We start from the raw sequence: 8,125 nt of genomic DNA, 5'->3' as shown, positions 1-8,125 counted from the left end.
ACCTCCAGTCGCAATGACTTCTGGAACTTCCAGAGCGAGTTCGGTGCTCAAGTCTGCATCGGTGCGTCCTCAATATCAAGATCACATCCCGGAAGTTTCACGCGTCCTACGTACTTGCGGTCTTGAGTATTGGAACTGAACTTAGGCAGCTGATGATGATGTTGCACGAGAACACGAGGATGCAAGACCGCTGAAGAACGCATATTGAGAAACAGCCATTTAATTCTTTTAATAGCGGGTAATAATCGCACCACTTTAATCGCATTAAAGGGTAGGTGAATTATAACAGTGCAAACTTTTCTGTAACCATAGTAGTGCTGTGCGTCATTTGTTTACCCTTTAAGGTGACGTGAAGGAGCAGCAATCACGACGTATAGTCGTTTTACTTTACTTCAGGACGAATTAACGCTACTCTGTTTGTCTATTGGAGACATTTATAAATATTCTTAGCAGATCTAATAAATGCTGGAGACATTCTTGTCACATAAACGCGCTAAATCGCATTCAGCAGCTTGACATCTGCACGCTCTTGAAGCGGCTTATATTTGAGGGGTGGGCTAGAAGTTTTGTGCATGAGCAGATGAAATGGGCGCGCAAGCACAGAGGTAGCTCGTAGGCTATTACACAAATGCGATCCCGACTTCTAATGCTGCGCTCACAACATTTTTAATTGAAATAACTCCACAGGTAGGTTACTTACTTGAGAAACTTAAGGTAATCAGTTTCCACAAATTTGTCTAATAACGTGAACTAGCAAATATGTTAACTCAACTTTTTATTTAAGTTATCCGTATTAAACCAAACTTAGACCTTTAGGTCAGCTGAACTTGTTATATTGAGTTGACTGTACTCACTTTTTTAGGTAGTCTTTACAAATAAAAAGCTAACTGAACTAAGTTAAAGCAGCTTAATCAACTCAGAAATTATGTAGTGATTTACTTGAAAATTCTGAGGTAATCAGTTTCCACAAGTAAACTCAACTCATTACTTTGTAAAAGACAATATTTATGTTACATTTATCCATTAAAACTGTGAAAACATTTTAAGAACCATTTCAAAATTCTCAGTTTCTCTGGATTTATTAGTTATGGGTGTGGGTATAATTTTAATATTTGATTTATTCTATAAAGAGCTGATATTATTTCTTGCATATATATATATATATATATATATATATATATATATATATATATATATATATATACACACACACACACACACACACACACACACACACACACATTTGATCATTTATTTTTTAAAGTTTTTATACCACAGGAGAGGAAAAATTATCCAGCAGGATAGCGCTCCTTCTCATACTTCAGCCTCCACATCAAAGTTCCTGAAAAGTCAAGGTGCTCCAGGATTGGCCAGCCCAGTCACGACATGAACATTATTGAGCATGTCTGGGGTAAGATAAAGGAGAAGGCATTGAAGCTGAATCCAGGGACTCTCGATGAGCTCTGGGAGTCCTGCAAGAACGCTTTCTTTACCATTCCAGATGACTTTATTAATCAGTGATTTGAGTCATGTCAGAGATGTATGGATGCAGTCCTCCAAGCTCATGATGGAGTCAGACACAATATTCATCCTGTCTCCACTGCAGCAGGACTTTATATTCCATACTGGACATTATTTCTGTTCAGTGACAAGACTTTTGTTTAAGCAAAGTCAGACATTACTGTCCTAATTAAAGAATTAAAAATCAAGACATGATCATATTTTATTTTGGTTAAATAAGCGTAATCTAGAGGCCTTTGCCTTTCATATAAGCCACTTCTGATATCAAGTCATCAACTAGAAGTCAAGTTATTTTGTGTTGTTCCTAAAACTTGGATAGGCAACATGTCAGGTGTATATGTTAAAATATATTAGATATAATTATATATGTGTTCATATAGGAATGTATCTAAATACATTATGCACGTCATATGTGTACTTTCTTGCCATAAATCAGATTTTAATATGGCAAATAACTATTTGTCCAAATAACAAATGTTTTGTACATGCTATATAATATAAACAAGTCTGTAATCATGACATATTTTATTGACTCTGACCCATTTACACTTAGTACTTTATATGCTCTGAATGGTATTTAAAATTGAAGTAAATGCCAACAGTTGTTTACTTAATGAAACAAAAATGATGTTTTAGTCAAATACAAATAACCATAAATCTAAAAAAGCAGAATTTTCAAGTGGACTCTTAATGTTTGCCATCTGTGTGTAAACATGCTCATAGTAAAACCCCCTGACATAACACATTCAATTTAACTCTAAGCCTTCAGCAACACATAAAACAACATTTTTTTTAAAATCATCAACTGGAAACGCAGGAGGTTGTGTGCGAGCGCAGAGCAAACGAGTGGGCAACATGGGCAAAGCTGTGGTCACTTTCCCATTCTCCACAAGCCCTGCTCTACAATAAAAGATTCTACAACACATTTGCTGGATAACCCACACATTTCACACATCATTCCAGCCGGAAAGAGCCAGCTGCATTTCGGGAATCCCCTGTTGCCCTCAACGTTCCCAAATTCTTTCTTTTTCCGCAAACTACAGAGAAGCGCACAATGAATCTCTGAGGTGACCATAAAATACAACTTCAGATCTTTTCTTGGACCCAAACATGAAACAGAACAATTATCAGGCACATCAGTGTTTGTTCGAATGTATTTATAGCCTAGATGTTGTATCATCATAACAGATGTTCAGGCGTACAGGAAAAGCACTAGTGATTTTGATAATAAGTAGATGAGTGACCGAAAGCACAGACCTCTGCTTTAAAGACTTAAATGAGCTTCCTTTTAGGATAAAACACTAGTGTATGTGCCAAAAAAATTAACAAAAAAACAGTAAAGTGTTCTCTGGAAAGTTCACTCTTCTCAATAATTGTTCTGTGAAAATGTGAAGACACAAAATTACTTTTGACATAGTATTTTAGATGTTGTACATTAGATTTTTTGTTAAAAATACAGATTATATGGCAATCTACTGACTGGATTAACTGGCCTGCACAGAGTCCTGACCTCAACCCAAATGAGCACCTTTATAAAAGCAGATGTCCTAAAACGTTTGGTAATAATGTGTAGAATTTTGCATATTGTAATTCAAATATTTAGTCAAAAATGAAAGATTACATGTCCAAAACTGATAAAAGTATGATTCACTAAAAGCTCTTATTTTACAGAAATGAGTAATACCCAAAATCAAAATATGACCACTTCTACAGTATTTATTGGATCATGAGCCAAAACCACCAACTTCAGATCTCTTTTCTTTGGAACATGACACTTGGATAAAATCTCAAGAAAAATGTAAATACTTCTGATATGGAACTTACAATTTTAACCTAAAAATGTAGGTTGTGTGCCATAAAAATGGCAAAAAAGCATTGGCATTATCGCCAAAGTTTAATATCTCTTGATTAAATAAAAAAGAGCCTCTGCACCAATGTGCAAAACTCTTCCAAAAAATATTGTTTTTTAACCTTTGTGTACTGTTCAAATTTACTGACAATTGTAAAATACTTTTAAGATAGTATTTCAGATGTTGTACATTGAATTTTTGTTAAAATTACAGATATATGCCAAAAAAATCCAATCAGCTGACTATAATTAACTGGCCTGCATGCACAGAGTCCTGACTTTAACCCAAATGAGCACCTTTGAAATTAATTAGAGCGGAAACTGTGAGCCAAGCCATCTAATCAATGCTCCAGCTGAGATTTCTAGTTTAAGCTGCAGATTTGAAATCAAGAATGTGATCAATCAAAGAAAACCCCAGGATTTTTTCAGCAGAAATAAGTAGACCAAAACTGAAATACTTCTGACATCTTATATTATGCACTTGAGATTGTAATCTCAATTGTAAATGGGAAGACACAGTTTGAAAGCTTTTAACATAGTCTTTCACAATTGTTATTATGATTTTAAGGTACAAATCTCAGGAATGTTTTTAGCAGAAATAAGCAGACAAAAAGATTTACTTCTGACATATTATTTAATGAACCTGAGATTCTGAGTTGAAAAAACATGTGCCAAAAACATGATCAATTGAAATAAACCTCAGAAAACACTCAAAGTTGGAAAACTTCTGACAAAGCGTTCCACAGTTGTAGTAGAGCTGCACGATTCTGGCTAAAATGAGAATCGCAATTTTTTTTTTTGCTTAAAATAAAGATCATGATTTTCTCACGATTCTGTAGATGTAAAATAAAGGTATGGTAAAAACAAACATATGGCACAACATCGATAATAATATTATGTGTAGGTCTACTGGTGTCTATAAATAATTCTATTCTACTTATAATAATTCTGACGTTGAATTATTATGTTTGAGATATATGCTTGCAATCTGTCATATTAGACTATTTAATTCACTGGTAAAATCAGACATTTCCCATTATCAGATTCAACAATATATAGGCTAGAGTAGTTATACTGACATTGTAAACATTTATTTTCATGCACAACTGTGTGTTCGCTATGAAAGAAAAACACATCAAATGCTTGCCGTAATCATAACTCTAAAATGCGATATGATCATTTAAATGAAGTGCACACTTTCGGTTTCATTCTGACTGCTAAGAGCTTGTTCATATTTTGCGCGCGGCTCCCAAACGATCACTCTGTGCCACAAACTAAATATTTTTTACAACTGTATTACCTGTTACTCACAACATATGCAGGTTCTGTTCACTAAAGTAGATGTGCGCATCTCTCATTAAGTAGAGCGCCCTCTCTGTGATAACAGCTCACGGTCAGCAGCTCATGTCACGTGTGATTTCTCGATCGCGAAAACATCATTATATTAAGACAAAAATGACATTTTTAGGTGAATTATACCTTATAAATACAGTATGTGACTCATTCAACATCATTTGGAGGTGTCAATGTCACTGAGCAACGTGTGTGAAACAATGAAAAGACTCGTGCACGTGATCAAACATACACTCCAGAAAAGCGCACAAACCTGCAACCGTGACAATAATTAACTGGCCTGCACAGAGTCCTGACCTAAACCCAAATGAGCACCTTTGTAATAAATTAGAATGGAGACTGTAAACCCAGCCATCTAATCAAGTGTGAGTGTCTGATCTCACGACAGTGCTTCAACAAAATAGAACTGCAATTCATGCCTCAAAAAACATGATCGGCTGAAAATATGACCCCTTCTACAGTATTTATGAGACTTTATGAGCCAAAACCAGCAACTTCAGATCTCGTCTTTGGTTCTACTTGAAACAGAACAATTATTGAGCGCATTCTAGAACATCAGTGTTTGTACAAATATGTTTACAGTCTAGAAGTTGTATGGCTCTAACAGATGTTCAGGCGTACAGAACAAGCGCTGGTGTTTTTGATTATGAGTGTGTGAGTGACCGAGAGCACAGAGCTCTGATTTAAAGACTGAGATGAGTTTCCTGTGTGCTGCTCCCCAAACCGTTACTCATCATTCGCTCATTCTGCATTTCACATTACGGCACACGTGGTTTTGTTCATGTAGATTAAGAACGACTTCTTCCAGAAACTGAATATCGACTTCTTGCACCAGCCGCAAAAGATTCCCAAAGTGTTTCGCAATAGCAAAAAAAAAAAAAAAAGAGTCAGTGTATTTTTGGCAAGCTTTCACTAAACTGTGACCAATCGGTTTTCCACTGTGAAATCCATGGAGGTTTGGATGACACATTAAGGAGTCATGTTTGAAATGCAGATTATATGCCAAAAATGTGATCAACTGGAATAAATTGCTGGAAAAATCTTCCAGAAATGTACATAATATATTAAAACATAATATATTACATAGTGAATAAGACACTTTTAGGTAAAACTGAGATTTATGTGCTGAAAACATGATAGCCTTTTAAGGAAATGAGCAGGTCTAAATACAGTATGACTAGTCATTCACATTTATGTTTATTAAGTTAGGTTATTTAGTCCAGAGTTTTCATCTAAAGGTCCTGTATGTATGTTTGTGACCCTTCTAAAGCATAAAAATACCATATGTTTGCATATATTTAAGAAATATAAAGTGAAAAACAATGCCCAAGTCAAATATTCTGCTTTCAAAATGTGTTTTCCTTGTCGGAACGTCTGTCTTTGTTTTTGGTTCTTTTAAACAGTCTAATACCTAGTTCAAATTCATTCATTCATTCATTCATTCATTCATTCATTTTCTTGTCGGCTTAGTCCCTTTATTAATCCAGGGTTGCCACAGCGGAATGAACCACCAACTTATCCAGCAAGTTTTTACGCAGCGGATGCCCTTCCAGCCGCAACCCATCTCTGGGAAACATACACACACACACTTATACACTACGGACAATTTAGCCTACCCAATTCACCTGTACCACATGTCTTTGGACTGTGGGGGAAACCGGAGCACCCGGAGGAAACCCACGTGAAGGCAGGGAGAACAAGCAAACTCCACACAGAAACGCCAACTGAGCCGAGGATTCAACCAGCGACCCAGCGACCTTCTTGCTGTGAGGCGAACATGCTACCCACTGCACCACTGCGTCGCCTGGGTGTCAAATTCATTTTGATTTCTGTAACACTTTTACAATGTAGACTGTGTCAAAGCAGCTTAACATAGAAGTTCTAGTAAACTGAAACTGTGTCAGTCCAGTTTTCGGAGCTGAAGTTCAGTTTAGCTCAGTCCAGTGTGGTTTAATTTTTACTGCTGAAAGTCCAAACACTGAAGAGCAAATCCATCGATGCGCAGCTCCACAAGTCCCAAACCAAGCAAGTCAGTGGCGACAATGGCGAGAAACAAACTTCACCGATTGACGAAAGTGAAGGTAAAAACACCTTGAGAGAAACCAGGCTCAATACCATTTCTCCTCAAACGTATATACTCCACCTTTAAAATAATACTATTCTGTGGAAATTAAAAAAGACACAAAAGTTCTGATATGCACAGCAAAATAGCTGTGATTTAAATGGTAAAAATAACCATAAATTGCTACAGTAAAAAAATAGACATTTATTTTATGATTTGTAAGATTTTTAAGAGTAAAATACTGATACCTCCAAGCAGGTATCGCTGCAGCCCGGAGACCTGAAGTGGGAGGGACTTAAATCACAAGTAGGCTGTGTTTATCAGATTACTGTGAGGTTGGGTTTAGGGTTGGGTTTAGGTGTAGATGTTCACAAAACACAACAGGTTACTGTGAGGTTGGGTTTAGGGTTAGGGTTAGGTGTACACATTCATAAAGCACAATATTGAACTCTAAATACAACTAAATAATGTTTGCTCAGCCCACTTGGAGCTCCAAGGCCCACCCACTTGGAGCTGGCTCCGACCTCCGACCCTTCTCATAACCACAGCTGCCATTTTTTACCATTAAAAATATACTACAAACCGTAAAACAAATGTACATTTTATGGCAGGGAATTCTGGGTAAGTCAGTTTATTGTTATTCCCCGAATATATTAAAGAAACACTACTAACCAGGTTACAGTTTTTTACAATAAATTCTTTTTTTACTGGTCTTCACTTATCTTTTTAACAGTACAGTTTTTCATTCATTCAGTTTCCTTCAGCCTAGTGGCTTATTTATAAGGGGTCACCACAGCAGAATGAACCGCCTACTATTCCAGCATATGTTTTACGCAGTGGATGCCCTTCCAGCCGCAGCCCAGCACTGGGAAACATCCATGCCATACCTGTCAACATTGGGATGTGAAAATAAGGGATATGCCCACAGTTGCCTACCATAATAAGGGACTCCTCTCCCAACCCCCCCGCCCCCCTAAAAACATACCCAAATTGCTTAATATGTTCACTTGGAGCTGTTTCGCTGTAAATAAACAGTTAAATAGTCAGTAATATGTTTTAAAATTATTATTACTAAAAGAAAAACAAATATATAGATTAGCAGCAAATACATTAGCAAACAGTTCAGCTTATTAAAATGAATAGCTATTATAATGACATAGAATCAAGCTATCAAATCTCATTAGCTGTTTCTCCACTGTATGACTTATACATTCTGATTAAAGAGCATCGAATGAATCTCTCATTTATTAGGATTTTTTATTACATTAAATAAGGTGTGATTTTAAAAATGCACAGATCTAACGTTATAATGAAAGCATTCGACTGCTTTCCCTACATTT

The 8,125-nt window shown here is 36.3% G+C and overlaps 1 protein-coding gene across 1 annotated transcript in view; it reads right to left on the bottom strand.

Moving 5' to 3' along the window:
• Positions 1–8,125, bottom strand: part of egfra (epidermal growth factor receptor a (erythroblastic leukemia viral (v-erb-b) oncogene homolog, avian)) — a 124,260-nt gene that overhangs the window by 78,724 nt on the left and 37,411 nt on the right.

The sequence above is a fragment of the Danio rerio genome, chromosome 2, assembly GCF_049306965.1.
Source record: "Danio rerio strain Tuebingen ecotype United States chromosome 2, GRCz12tu, whole genome shotgun sequence".
Taxonomy (NCBI): domain Eukaryota; kingdom Metazoa; phylum Chordata; class Actinopteri; order Cypriniformes; family Danionidae; genus Danio; species Danio rerio.
Note: the sequence above shows the minus strand (reverse complement) of the source record. Positions and strands in the feature narration are given on the sequence as shown.